Here is a 15563-nt window from a genome sequence, read left to right on the forward strand (position 1 = left end):
GCCTCTCTAGCTTCTCTGTCTGGAGGGCTAAATTTTCCGAGTACTGCTGGAGAATAACCATCACATATAAATCCATGGTCTCTAACCGCAATTGGGCTCTTACCACTGCCTAGGAAGTTTTCTACAGGTTCTTGAAGCACTGCCTCACTAATTCCCCACAGCTAAATTTTGAAATCTTCCCTGTTCTCCAAAGGGCACCTATCCATCTGCCTCCCTTTCACTCTCAACATTACTGAACAAACAAAACTAACACTACCACCACCAACAAAAACCACATCAACAACAGCAATAATAACCAGGTAGGGGATTTTATTAATGACTTCAGCTTCCAGTAATTATTTTTTAGAGTTATATTTGACATACAACATTGTGTAAGTTTAACGTGTACAACATATTGATTTGATACATTTATCTTGCAATCTGATTGCCATTGGAGTGTTAGCACCTCTATCCTATCACATAATTATCATTCCTTCTAGCGCTGGGAACACTTAAGATCTAGTCTCTTAACAAGTTTGATGTTTATAATACAGTTTTGTTGTCTATAATCACTGTACTCTGTATTAGGTCTCCTGGACTTAATTACCTCCTAGTTGCAAACATATGCCCTTAAACAGCCTCTCCCATTCCTCCACATTCCCCACCCCCACCCCCCGCCCAGCCCCTGGTAGTTATACTTATCTTGTCTTCATCTTCTAAAATAATGGAAATCGTGTATATTCCTGAGACTGACCCCCTCATGAGTGTCCTAGCTCTAATCCATTCCCACCTTTTCAGGTGTTTGGTCCATCTGTGAACTTATTCCTATCTCTCCAGTTTCTTCTCCATTGCCTTTTTTGTATCAGTCTTTAAATAGGCTCAATTGTTTTCAATTTTCAAAAAGAAAAGATAGCCTTCTACAACCTGTGCTCTTCTCTAGTCCCACTCACTTTTCCTCCCTTCTCTCTCTCGTGATGTTTTTGAGCTGTACTTGCCCTCTTTAGTGTCCGGTCTTTCACTCGATTCTCAACCTGCCTTCTAACTCTTCCCTCTGAAATGCTACTGAAATGGGTCTGGCAAAGGTCACCAATGAGTTTTTCATGACTTCATTCTTTAGGAGTTTTTCATCTTTATTTCTTTTGTTTTACCTGCAGGGTTTTATGTTATTGAACAAGGAAAGCCTCAGAGAAGAGTGAAGATAGACATTCCAGGCAAGGGAGTATGGCATAAATAAGGGAGGGTGTCATGGAATTCAAGGAGACAGTGAAAAGATATTTGGGGCAAGGCATAAGCTTTCTATAGAATAAGGGGGATAGGAGGAAAGTATGTTGGTATTAGATTGTTGGAAGAGCCCCGAAGACCATGTCAAGGAATTCAAACAGTATTCCACAGTGACCAAGGATTTTTTTCTCAAACTATTGGAAAAGAGAACAGTACACAGTATGAGGTGTCCATTATCATTTATCTGTCACTGTGTTTCAAACAAGGTGACTCAGGCTTCCTTATGCTTATGGCATAAATCATGGGCAGTTGAGGTAAGGGAAACATAAGGAATACTTTTGCTTTGAGTTTGAGGCTGGGCAAAAATTTCCGTGAGATCCAGGAAGGCAGTTGAAGATACAGGACTAGCCTTGCAGAAAGGACAGCACAGACATGCAGATGAAGGAGTTATTCCTGGAGAAGTGAGTGCTGAAGTATTCATCAAGATCTCTGTTGAGACAAGCAAACCATTCTCAAGATAGTTCCTTCCTTCCCTTCAATTTGCTTTTTTTTTTGGCACTCAGAGAATTCCTTGCAGTACATTTGTACAGAGTTCCATTTTATCTTACATTTAAAACTGTTGTCATTCATAGATGATACCGTTTTTGTTACACTGATAGGTCCGTTAGTGACTGGTGGGTAAGGCACATTTTTCCTTTTGACAGTTGGCTTGCAATTTTTTTTTTCTGTACATGCTGAATTGCTTTCTTGCTCTTACAAATATATTCAACATCACAGTTCTGCCACATGACAGACAGAAGGCCCTGGCAGATTCCAACCTCAGGAAGAAATTATGTCTGTTTCTATAGTATTATTCAGAGATCCATGTATGTATGTCAGGAGACACCTTTGCGTTCGCAGTGGGCTTCCACGAAATGAAAGGCATACGATGTGATATTCCTTGATGTCATTTTAACCAATTGGATCACTGTGTTTTAAGTTAATTGTCAAAGAGTAGATTAAAAATTGGATTCCATGTGCTTTTTACATGATTTCATAAATATGTTTTAAAGTAAAATGTAAGGGTTGATGCTTGGATTTGATGTATTTCTTGTGAACTTTGAGATCTATAAACAGACGATTGTACAGTTCTAAGTATTAGTGACCAAATATCAAGTTTCTGATGATGTAGATATACAAGTAGATAAAAAACTAGAGTGTTTGAAACAGCTGATAAAGTCTGCAACAGTTTCTAATCTATTTTTGTTGCATTCTAGCAGAGATCCTGATCTTCCTTTGGTATTGTGTGACATCTTCAATTAGAATTCATCATGATTACAGGATACTAGAGTTGTCACTCTTTCTTTCTGGGAATGTTGTATTTGTCAAAAACTCTTTCAATGTTCATTCCGAGAAACTTTGCCCAGTGTAATGTCTGTGTACATACCTATACATATTTGTAATATACATAATATTATATTTAGTGTCTACTTCATATCCTTCAGATGTCAGTTACTGCAGGTTTTTTGAGAGTAGGGCTAGGCCTTTCTCAATATCTTGCCTCTGCACCACACACAATTCTCTGTAAATAGTGGTTATACAATTGTTTTTTGTATTGAGGTGGTCTATTCCCTATTTACTCCCTCATCTCTATTATCTATTGATGACATTTTGTGTGTATATATCTGTTTGCCAAATTCTGTACCTAGACTTTGGATAATCAATATTACCACAATATAATTGTTATAATATTATTTCAATTTTGGGAGAAAAAAAGGCAGCTAAATGATGTCACCTTTATTTGCATTCAGACAAATCCTAATGACACAGTTTGCTTGAAGTCCCAGAAGTTTTCACACTGGGGTGGAAAGTAAATGATCTATAGCTCTTAGCAATCATTTCAGAATAGCCATATCGTACCTGTCTAGTGAAGGACACTTTGGTTTCTGAATAGATAGAATTGTCCTAGCTATGTGATTATAGGGCCCTACTATCCCAGTATCTCAGATCATATGTTCTTTTTGCAGCATTGTGCCTGGGGCATTTCAGGGCAAGGTCCATTTTTCCTGAGAGGAAATGTGTTGGAGTGGGATGATCTGTCAGACTAGAAGGTCTAGATCAGTGGTTCTCAGAGTGTGCTCCCCAGACCAGCAGTGTCAGCATCCCCCAGGGAGGTAACCAAAATAAAAGTTCTCTGGTCCCATCTCAGGCCTATGGAATGAGAAGGTCTGGGGGTGGAGCCAACAGTCTGTGTTTTAATAAGTCCTCCAGGTGTTTCTGATGCGCAGGAAAGTTGGAGAGCTGATGGTCTAGAGAGTGGTTGAGCACTTAAAGAGGTCATTCAACATGGACAATGTATGACTTAGAGGATGTGCTTCCTATTTTCATTCCTGCACTGATTCAGTTTGCAACTTTGAGCCTCAGGTTTCCCAGCTATAAAATGAGGGGTTATAGTTACAAAGTTAGAGTTACTATAGCTTACTAATTCTAAACTCTGACAGTGTGCTGCTTTCCCAAAGAGGAAGTTTTCTCTAGTTAGTCTTGTGGCTGCAACATGGTAAATAATTTCTGGTTTCCCTTTCAGTCAGTCACCTGACTTGGTATTCAGAGGAAGATTAACCTAAATGAAACAAAGTAACTTTATCACTGGATGCTTGACTGATTCTTAAATTTCGGTGGCCTTTTATAGTGAGACACCTACTGTAATTCTTAGCCCCACAGTCAGCATACTCGGTGAGGCTATGGGACCAACTCCCGGTTTCAACCTGCCAGTCCAAGATGTTCCAGCAGATAAGATGATTGGGTGTAAGTGTTCCTCATAAAATTTATCTCTTAGTTTCCTTTTTCCTACATATTATCAGAGAACAAAGGGTGGGAGTGTCTAGAACAAGATAGGCATTTGCTATCTGGTAAAATTAGTATATTAAATATTAAAGTTTGTAGTCTAGATGTGATTGCCTAAAATGAGTTCTAATGGACAAATTCAATCTTTTATACCAGCTCTAAAACAAATACAGTTATTCTTCTAGTCACCTAGGTATACAAACTTGGAATCTTCAAATAATTCATCTCTTTCTTATACCAATGGTCATTATATATTGTCCTCTTAATTTTTCATTTATGATATTTTGAATTCATAATGGCCTCTAGATTTTCCATACTGATGCCATTGACCTCAAAGTCTCTGTGTGAGGTTTTGTAATCCATAGCGCAACAACAACAATAGCTTCTTAGTGGGTTTGGCTACATGGTCCTCAAACCTTAACATGAGACATAAACTTGACTCTAAAAAAGAGGCATTTCCAGTAGGCTATTTTTGACAAGTGAGATTTAAGGTTTAATAAATAAATGCCATACATTTTCTTGAACAAACAGAAGGCAATGGTTTATTCTTTTTTTTTTTTTTTTAAGATTTTATTTATTTATTTGACAGAGAGAGACACAGTGAGAGAGGGAACACAAGCAGGGGGAGTGGGAGAGGGAGAAGCAGGCTTCCCACTGAGCAGGAAGACCAATGCGGGGCTTGATCCCAGGACCCTGGGATCATGACCTGAGCCGAAGGCAGACACCTAACGACTGAGCCACTCAGGCGCCCCGGCAATGGTTTATTCTTCCTCAGGTGCTGTCCATACAGGATGGATCTAATTCCAGAGGTCACTCTAGTGGAGCTTTTAATGGACTCTTCCCATGTTATACTAATAGCATGTATGAGTACTTGACTTCAGCGTCTCAGACTATCTGTCTGTCAATCTGGCACTTTCTTCAAACAAAATATTATTTTCAGGAAAAAAAAAAAAAGTCTGAGATCCAAAATAGACTAGGACTGATAAAATTGTGTTCCAGTTTGTGTAAATGATCTAACCTCCTTTTAGACACTGGGGTCTGGAATGGCTGTTTTAGCAAATTTCTTACTCCATCACCTTGTTAAAAATACAGATGGTTGTATAACTTTGTCTAAGCTCATGCATTATTGAGCTGATAAATCATAGTGGCTTTGAAAGAGCCAATATGCTCCAGCTGCCTCTCATGCAAATTAACTGCATGTGCTAAAACTCCTTATGGAAATTTCAATGGCTAAAAATATTACACACAATCAAAACCCAATGTTATTTTTGCTTTTCCTCTACAATATTTTCTTAGTATACATTTTAAGAGGTTTTCAATTGTGGTAACTTCTGGATTTGGCTTTATTTTAAAGGAAGAACCTACACGCACACACACACACACACACACACATACACAAATATACATATATATGCATATATATATATATAACCAATTCTCATTATTAGCAGTAATTATGTTCTATGAAGTCATCACAAATGCTGAATTAGCAAATACTGAACGATTGCTCCTAGGGGCAATAACAGGGTTAGGTTCCTGTGAGCCTCTGCTCACATTTTGGTTAACCGATCAATATACAACCTTGTTTTATGTGTTTTTGTTTAAAGACATTTTATATAATATCTATTGTTGAATTAGTAGCACTGAATATGGCCAAGAGTACTATAACTCATGTCTGAATGAAGCTCAGCTAATACATATGTTTTCTCCATGAGGAATATCAGGCTCCTTGTGCTTAGGAACACTAGACAACTAGTTGAGGGCCATTTTAAACAGTGAAATCCCCTTGGGCTTCTGGGTGGCTCAGTCCATTAAGTGTCTGCCTTTGGTTCAGGTCATGATCTCAGGGTCCTGGGATTGAGCCCTGCCTTGGGCTCCCTACTCAGCAGGGAGTCTGCTTCTTCTTCCCCCTCCTCCTGTGGGCTCTCTCTCTTAAATAAATAAATAAAATCTTAAATAAATAGTGAAATCCCCAACAAAAAGCAAAAAAATACAAAAATATATGGCAGTAAATATACTATTAACAGGGCACTTGTTTACAATCTGAGTGCTAAAACAAGAAGGCAGTTGGGTGTGAGTCAGAAGATTCAAAATTTTTGTCACTGTGCATATGTTTGCAAATGACCATGAAAACAGCTGTGAGTATTGACTGATTGGGGGGTTACAAATAAATTTTAGCAAGTAGGATCTGTGAAAAATGAGGATCGATTGTATGATAATTAGATGCGAATGGAATGTGGTAAAAATTTAGAACTCTAAACTCAAAATAACACAATAAGTCTACAAGTATGTTCTTAAAAGTTTCAAGGTACCCCATTCTGCGAGTTCCTATTCAATGAAAGTGAATTTATCTTCAAGTATAGTTTCTTCTCTCACGTTCTGACCATATTTTGTCTCTGCTACTTTTTTTCTTCTATATACATGACTTATTATTTTGATGACCAGGACTAGTTACTTTTCCTTGGTTCTTTGTTTCTTAGCTAGTGATGTGATTGATTAGTTATACCTGGTTAGACTGGTATTGATTAGTTATACCTGGTTAGAATGCCAACATTCAAAAGACATTGCATGATCTCATTGAGCCACAGTTTATGAGTTGCCCGTGATTTCTTACATGAACTGAATATTTATATTTTATAAGTAGACTTACTTTTTTTCTCTTCAACACATTCACCAGTCCAATGTCCTATTAAAACAGTTACTTCTTGTCTGCTTTGAGCTTCCCTTCTTCGTATCTAAATGCAGCCTTTAAAAGAATATAAACTGGAGGACTCTGAGAAACAAACGGAGGGTTCTAGAAGGGAGGGGGGTGGGGGAATGGGTTAGCCTGGTGATGGGTATTAGGGAGGGCATGTATTGAATGGAGCACTGGGTGTTATACGCAAACAGTGAATCATGGAACACTACATCAAAAACTAATGATGTAATGTATGGTGACTAACATAACATAATAAAATAAAATTAAAAAAAAGAATATAAACTGGAAAAATAAAGTAACTTTCTAATTCCTTTTATTCATAAGCTGGTTCCCTTTAGATTCTTATTACTTATTATAATAGCTATTTTATTTTTTAAAGATTTTATTTATTTATTTTGACAGAGAGAGAGAGAGACAGCGAGAGAGGGAACATAAGCAGGGGGAGTGGGAGAGGGAGAAGCAGGCTTCCTGCTGAGCAGAGAGCCTGACGTGGACCTTGATCCCAGGACCCTGGGATCATGACCTGAGGCGAAGGCAGACGCTTAACAACTGAGCCACCCAGGCACCCCTATAATAGCTACTTTTAATGAAAAGTGTTATCCTTTGTTTTGAAGTTGTCCAGGTTTGCTATGAAAGATTGAAATCCTTGTTTCCTGTATATTACTGTAATTTAATGTGATGAAAGTATACAAACACGCTATTTTTAATGTTAATTTCATATCTTCAAATAAGAATACAAGAATAAGAATATAAATAAATCCAACCAAAGTGAATTATATCGGTACTGAATATCATATACCTTTTTTCCCCACTTGATAACTTCCAAGTGGATAAAATATTCAGATATACTAAGAAATTACTAGCATTTCTAGATCAGAATATATTTCAAGACAGGTTGAAAATAGTTTTGTTGTTATGGAAGACTAATTTTGTTGTTTTCTTCAGAAGAAGCTGGATTTTGGTATAAATATACATTTTTCATCATCAAGTGCAGTATCTAGAATAGAACCTATTTAAGAATGTTCTGTGTGAATTTAAGAAGAGCATTTTCTGAGTTCCATAGGCCAAGCTGGGTATTAACAATGCAGTACTTACGGTGTCATGTTTATTAATGACTCAATAGGAGGGACAGAAGTGAAGCAAGTATAGATGTAATTCACTCTTCGTACTATCTTGGCACTGTAACAAACCAACAGGATGAAAATATTTGTATAAAGGATGTGCCTTCTCTTATGTGTATTCTTAAAATTGCCTTGGAAGCCTCCAGATTTTTTTAAAAAAATTTACTATTGTTATATTTTAGGTAAGGCAAACACCTTTTCTATGTTTATGTGATAAACTTCCCCTATGTTTGCCTAGACTTAGATTCGCATGTCAGTATGAAAGCAAAGTCGTGGTGTTTATGAATTAAATGAGTTCCTCAGGGATAAAAGAACCACAAGGAATTCATAATAATTATGTTACTGGAAGGACATTCGGGGACATTTCGCCTAACCCATGTATTTCTCAAAAGAAGAAACAGAGGTACATTTTAACTAGAAATCAGAAAGAACATGTACACCAGCAAAAAATTTGCCTCTTCCTCTTCCAGTTTGTGTTTAGGTTGAAACCAAATCTTTCATATTCACATAAGCTAACATCATAAGGAAATCAGGGGACTCTTCGATGGTGGTACATCTGTCCCTTCTGAGTATTCATGGTACTCCAGGGGTGGGAAAGAAAGAATAGTATTTCTGATGAGACAAGCCAGGAAGTGGTCCTCCTGGGACCAGCAGGAGCATATTAACATTCCAGAGAAGAAAGTGACTATGTGGCTTACACAGCAAGAGGGTTAGACTTGGCTCCGAGGCTACAGTCAGAGAGACAGAGAGGGAGAATAACCATACACTTTAGGAATAATACAGTTTTTTATAAATATGTTCATTCAGTTTCAGCAAAATGATGTGGGTTTTCTTTTTTTTTTTGGATCTATTTTTTTAGTTTTGACTCTATACCAGTTAGGTTAATGGTAAAACTCTGGATATATTAAATTTTTCCCATGATTGACGATATTCATTTTAAGGATTTGAATTCAGAAAGACACAAAGAAACTTGCCCCCAGTCCTGTGAAATAAGATCATTTATCAGCTCTGCTTTATTTGCAAAAGAAGGTTCAGTTGCCCTTTATATTATTGTTAGAGCTCAAGACAATGTTTCTTTACTTATGAGCAGATGTTTGAAATCCTCCAGGAGGTTTCTATAAGACTATGGAAATGAACTTGGCATGGGTACTGGGCTCCCAGGTGGAGCGGTGCACATGAGCCTCCTTAGAAGTGTTAGATCAAGGCTAGTCCGGGAGAGCAACAGAGCCTAGCCACCAAAAGCCGAGCGCTTTGGTGAGTGACAGGTACAGCCTCCTTCTGAAGCATGAAAAGGAATGCTAAATGATCTCCCTGACAGAATAAATCTTCTGTTTGTTTGGTCTGGACCAGATGTGCTACAAGCTGATGTGGAAATGTCTGCTCATGCCAATTTCACTTTAAATCACAATTTGGCAGGCCGGGTAGTTTTGATAGTTGCAGCCCATTTAGCACTTTAAACAGAAATGTTTTCTAATGGTCTTTCCAGTTCATTTGCAAATCCACACCAGGACCTAAATAGGGTTGTGAGAAGCTGTTCTCTAGAGATGTGGGTCACTTGATCAAAGAAGTCTGTCTTAAGATTGAATGGGAAATACGGCTTTATTTCCTGTGCTCAACAGAGTGATCTCTATGTATGGATAGAGGAGCTCTGTGTGTCCAGCACTGGGCTGAATGCAGTACCACGGATTTATTTCTTATTGCTGTTTCATCTGCAAGTTGCTTTAATATTTTTAAAAAACAGGAGTAAAATGCTGATTACCAGCTTCCAACTGTTCTGAACAGTTCTCAAAATCTTGAGTTAGGAAAGACCGAAAAAGATTCACTCTTCTCAATATATATTACATACTTTGAACCTATGGATACTCTAAGATCCATCACAGATATGGCCTGCAAAGAAATCTATGAGGAATTTAGAATTTTAGGAATATAAAAAATTCTCCTTTGAGAGGAGCAATTCTTTCTTGAATTACTTGAAAGTATGATTATCTTACCTTCATTTTTCTTCATAGAAGGGATCTTCATGGCTCTAGTTGAAAAGAAATTTTCATTAGTACTTTCTTCCTGATAACATGAGGATAGGAATCTTGATCTTTTTATTAATTTCTGTATCCCAAGTTCCTAGATAGAAGCCTGGTACATAGTAGCTGCTCGATAAAACTTTGTTGAATGATTTAATTCAGATACATGAGTGTACTTTTACCATTCCACTGGTGATTAGAGAAAGAGTTTGGTATTAGAACTCCAGAAAGAATATTCATTTCTGTGGATTCAGATGTAAAATTTGAACTCTTACCTATAGTTCTTGATTAAAACATCTCCAAAGACTTCCCATCAATAATGGGAAATGATCATGACATTTGTCATTGGGGCTTGAAACAATGAATCTGTTGTTCCATTGTAAAATTTTAATTTAGACTCAGTCTTATGAAGAATTATATATATTTTTTTTTTTTTAAAGATTTTATTTATTTATTTGACAGAGAGAGAGACAGCGAGAGAGGGAACACAAGCAGGGGGAGTGGGAAAGGCAGAAGCAGGCCTCCTGCCAAGCCGGGAGCCCGATGTGGGACTCGATCCCGGGACTCCAGGATCATGACCTGAGCCGAAGGCAGTCGCTTAACCAACTGAGCCACCCAGGCGCCCCTATGAAGAATTATATTAAAAAGTTATCATGTGGGGTGCTTGGGTGGCTCATTTGGTTGAACGTGAGTCTCTTCATCTTGGCTCAGGTTGTGATCTCTGGGTTGTGGGATGGAGTCCTGTGGCGGGCTCCACCCTCAGTGGGGAGTCTGCTTCTCTCCTTTTTCTGCCCCTCCCCCTGCTCGCTTGCTCTCTTTCTAAAAATAAATAAATCTTTTTAAAAAAAAGCTTATCGTTTTTTATCAGTCTCCACCATCTCTATGAAGAGTACTCAGAGAATACTAATGATTAAAGTAAATTAAACATTTTGCTAGAGAGAGACACTTTATGTAGATGTAAAGACATTCTCGTCTTTCAGAAATACAGGGGAGGTTTTTTTATTTTTGGTTTTGGTTTTAATATTCACCTCAGATGAAAATACCTTTCTAGGCAAGACCAAAAACCCAGGGGCTTTATAACAAAAGAATTTAAATTTAAATATAGAAACAATAACTTCTTCCTGTTAAAAAAAGTAAATAAACCAAATCAAAATACAAATTGCAAAGTAGGGGAAAATTGCAACATATTTGAAAGCTATGGGCCAGTTTATTTAATATATAAAAGCTCCCAAAATCAATTAAAACATATATATAAAGCAAAAGGTGCTCAAGTTCATATTTAAAGCTCTGTAAAATATCATTTTTTTCACCTGATATACTGATAGACAAAAAAATGCTTGATAATACACTGAATATAAGGAGTGAAGAAATAGGTACTCTCATGCATTATCGCTGGGGGTGTAAATTGCTGTATCTTCTCTCAAGGACAATTCTGGAATAGACCTGAAAATTAAAATCACTTTGACCTAACAGTTCCACATCTGAGAATTTATCTTATGGGTGTACTTGCATCTATGTCTAAAAGTACATGTTCAAAGATAATCAAGAAAATTTCATGCAATATTGTTTGTAGTAGCCAAATACTAAAAATATCTAGTGGTCTATCACTGAGTAAACTAGTTAAATATGCTGTGCTACCCATATTATGGGATGCTTTGAAGCCATTAAAAAATGAAATTTTTCCGTATGTTCTAAAATGAACTAGCTTCATTTCAAAATGAAATGAATGGTGTTTAAAATAAAATGCTGATTCCTATTCATTATTAGCTCTGTGCATTTAAAGATATACTTTTTAACATATTTATAGTATTCAGAAATATTTGAGGTCTGTGTGTGTATGTTTGTATGATGTTAATGTATATCATGGCGGAGTTAGTGATGGCTAATTAAACCTCACTTAACTGTCTCATAAAGCAATCTGTAATATAGCTCTAACTTCTAGTCACATTTACGGACACTAGAACTTATCTAGAGATTTTCATTGATAGGTGTTTTATTTTCCAGATCATAAGGAGAATATGTAAAAGTTTTTTCCCATGTGCGAAACTTTTGGGGCCATTAAAGTGCCATTTTGTAAAATGACTGTTCCCGTGCAATAAATGTTGCCCCGGGAACTTGAAAAAGTTTATTATCCTCCTAAAAAAATGCATATTTTATTTTTTAGTCACGGCAGGAATGAACCTCATAAACTGGATGAGTTTAATGGGCTCACACTGAGCTTAAATGGTGGTATCCACTTTCTCAGTGCCTTTTTTTTGCCACATTGGAGGTGCAGCCCCCACGTGATTCTCCGCAATGCTCAGCTCCACTAACTGCTCGGCTGATAAAATTACTGTCTGAAGAGAAAGGACACCTGTAAAGCTGAGACGCCATTGAATACCTTAACAGTTGTGTTGCTAATGTTAAAAAGGTAAATTATTTCAATCACGAAGACACAAATATTGAAAATGAAATTGCAGACGGAAGAAAATACAATTCTAGAAGCCCCCTTTCCTCAATATGTCTATGCAATGAATAACCTCGTGCTTTGTACAGATGCTAGGAAAGGTTCATGTTGTGGGCTCTAAAAGTGGTCGCTGTGATTAGTTAACATTATATGACTGAGTCTTCTGGCAGTTGTGTTGGATGCATTAGTAAATTAATGTAGATGGGTTGGCAACCTGGTGAACGAGGTGCTAAGCTTCTCCTTGTTTTAGGTCATGTGGGAAGGAAGGAAGTCAAAAGGAAGGGATGGAGAGAGAGTCTGAAGTTTTTTATTTTTTTGTTTTTATTTTTTTTAAGATTTTGTTTATTTATTTGACAGAGAGAGACACAGCAAGAGCAGGAACACAAGCAGAGGGAGTGGGAGAGGGAGAAGCAGGCTTCCTGCTGAGCAGGGAACCTGATGCGGGGCTCCATCCCAGGACCCTGGGATCATGACCTGAGCTGAAGGCAGATGCTTAACAACTGAGCCACCCAGGCGCCCCAAGAGAGTCTGAAGTTTTAACAGTGGAAATTGGCCAAGTGTTTTGTTTTGAGTGAGTGGAGAGAGATGATATAGAAATAAAGGTGGCAGTGACCTGTGTATATGTATTTAAAACACGTGTCTGTGTTTAGTGTAGCCTTTGGCATAGATAGGTTGCCAGATTTTACTCACTCATTTGCATGGTTTCTCATCTGGGTTTCAAGGATCCTTAGATTTGTGGATGGACTTCAGGATGACAGTGACCTTCTGGAATTGAACAGGAGCTTTTTCTTATGAGTTCATTTTGTCCCCCATCACAGAACTGGTAGCATGCACTAGGTTCTCAAAGAGACGAATATAGCTTGATGTTCATGGGTCTAGTTTGTTGACCCGCACACAAATATTCCAGCTAGAATATATTGTGGCAAACTCTTCAAAGAAGTCTAACAAATCTGTAGAGAGTGTAGAGCTAAGGGAGCAGGAGAAGAAATAAGCCCAGAAGACTTTAGGAAGACCCCAGAGCTGTGCTTACATAACTGTCTGGTTATAGAAGGCAAAGGTAATGCTCATTCCTGTAACAGGACATAAGTGAACGAATCCACCTTTCTAAGCTACAAATGCTGCACTCTAACAGAGTACACCTAAATATATGTAACATATTTACCCTTGTGGACAGTTCACTTAGGGCTTCCTGGTCTGGAAATGTTCTCCATGGCATCTCTTCATTTAAGCTGCCCCCAAAGTTGTGATCATAAAAAGTTTCAACACTGTTATTGTTCTAGTGTTAAAGCTCCCATTTTTGTTGCCTTTCTTTTTCAATAAAAAAGGGGGATTGAATATTTGGTACCTCAAATTCATATCTCAGTCGTTTCCTTGAAAATGCTAAGAAGAATATATGGGAATGCAATGCATGCAAGATCCATTATTTGTTCCACAAGCATTTGCTGAATTCTTTAGCATGTTTCAGCAACTGGATTTGTTGCTGGGAGTACAAAGATGAACATAATTTCTGTCTCTGTGAAGCTCACAGATTAATGGGCCTAGGGGCTGGAAGAGACAGAGAAATAAGCTTATAAATTAAAACAACTCATGAGTGTCGTTTTATATCAAACTTTCTTATCAATCCCATATTTGAGATTGGAATGTAAATACTTCTGACAGCTCTGTGTTAAGTTAGTGGGTATTTCAGTGATTTGCAACCCTTGGTACCCAGCTGATCACCTTGTAGCATTTTAAATACAGTTGCCTGGGGCTACACTCAGACCTTATGAATCAATAATCCTGGGATGGGGTCCTGGTATATACATTTTGAAGAGCTCTACAGTGCTTCTGATGGGCCGTAGATTGAGACCCTCTGAAGTTTTATAACATTTTTATGATTTAATCAGAAATACGGGTTTAGGGGTGCCTGGGTGGCTCAGTTGGCTAAGCATCTGACTTCAGCTCCAGTCATGATCTCAGGGTCCTGGGATTGAGCCTCCTGCTAAGCAGGGAGCCCACTTCTCCCTCTCCCTCTGCACCTCCCCACACACTTGTGTGCACTCTGTCTCTCAAATAAATAAATAAAATCTTATAAAAAAAGAAATGTGGGTTTATCACAAGAGTATTTAGAAAGTCAGCCCAGTTACTAGGAATCACATGCCAGTTAGACCTTTGTCCTTTCCCAGTGTCCCCAAGTCCTGTTGACATGTTAACCTTAGATATGGAGTCGGCTCGCATTTATGGTTGTTGTGTAGCTAAGCTTTGTTTTTCTGAGCTGATTATATTGCACTTGGTTACCAGAATTCCGTTTATTCCAAAGAGAAGATAAACTATGTCAACTGTTAGAAAGTCATTAAAATATACCTCGAGGAATAGTTAGATCCTTCTGGAAAACACTGACACCTGTTGTCTTTTACAGCAATCCCGAGTCTACCTCATACATTTTCTTTATTTTTTTCTCTCGTTCTTGGGAGATGATTTCCATGAAAATGAGATCTTTATTTCTTGAGAGTTCATCTGTTCCTGCTGTTCACAGGGAAAAAAAAAAATGCTTAAACTTTAAGCTCGATGAGTTGAATTAGAATGCTTCTCAGCATTTTCCACAAGGATCAGTCACTTTTTGTGGTCTATCAGGAATTCAAGCCCCGCTGCCTACCAGCTGCTGTTGGGATGAAGGTTTGCTGGGGCTGTTTTCTTGTGGACATGTCGTTCTCAGGGACAGCCATTCCAGCTCCTGTGACTGCAATTAGGGAGAAGCTTGCATCCTCTTCAGTCTGTGTTCTTAAACTTTACCCTCCCTGTAATCCGGTAATGCCTGAGTCTGACAGCAGCTTTTCCTCAGAGCATTAAGTTCCAGATGATGGACATAACACTTTATGAGCTAGAATTTCTTTTCATAATTCTTTTTTATGTGTCACTTTCCCTTTTATTTTATATCTCTCTCTAACTACAAAGTAAGTACTAATGCAAGTAAATGTAACAGAACTTCTGTAATTAGGCACTGGCCTAGGTTGGCATTTGCAGATGTACTGACAAATGTTTTCTCCGTTAACTAGCTGTTTTCTTCTTGTATTGAGTGTAGGAATGGCTGAGAAAAGCTTTGTACTATTGCTTGAACTTAGAATGTGATAAGAAGGGAGAAAAAAAAGTGCTATGCTTATGTAACATTGTGATTTATTGCCTTTGGATCTGTATGGAATTTAAAGGCTCATGGGATTCTAAAAACCATGTATAGTAAATTGTATTTTAATAAAATTTTGAATATTAGGGGGTTATTG

Source organism: Halichoerus grypus, chromosome 9 (genome assembly GCF_964656455.1).
Source record: "Halichoerus grypus chromosome 9, mHalGry1.hap1.1, whole genome shotgun sequence".
NCBI classification, from domain to species: Eukaryota; Metazoa; Chordata; class Mammalia; order Carnivora; family Phocidae; genus Halichoerus; species Halichoerus grypus.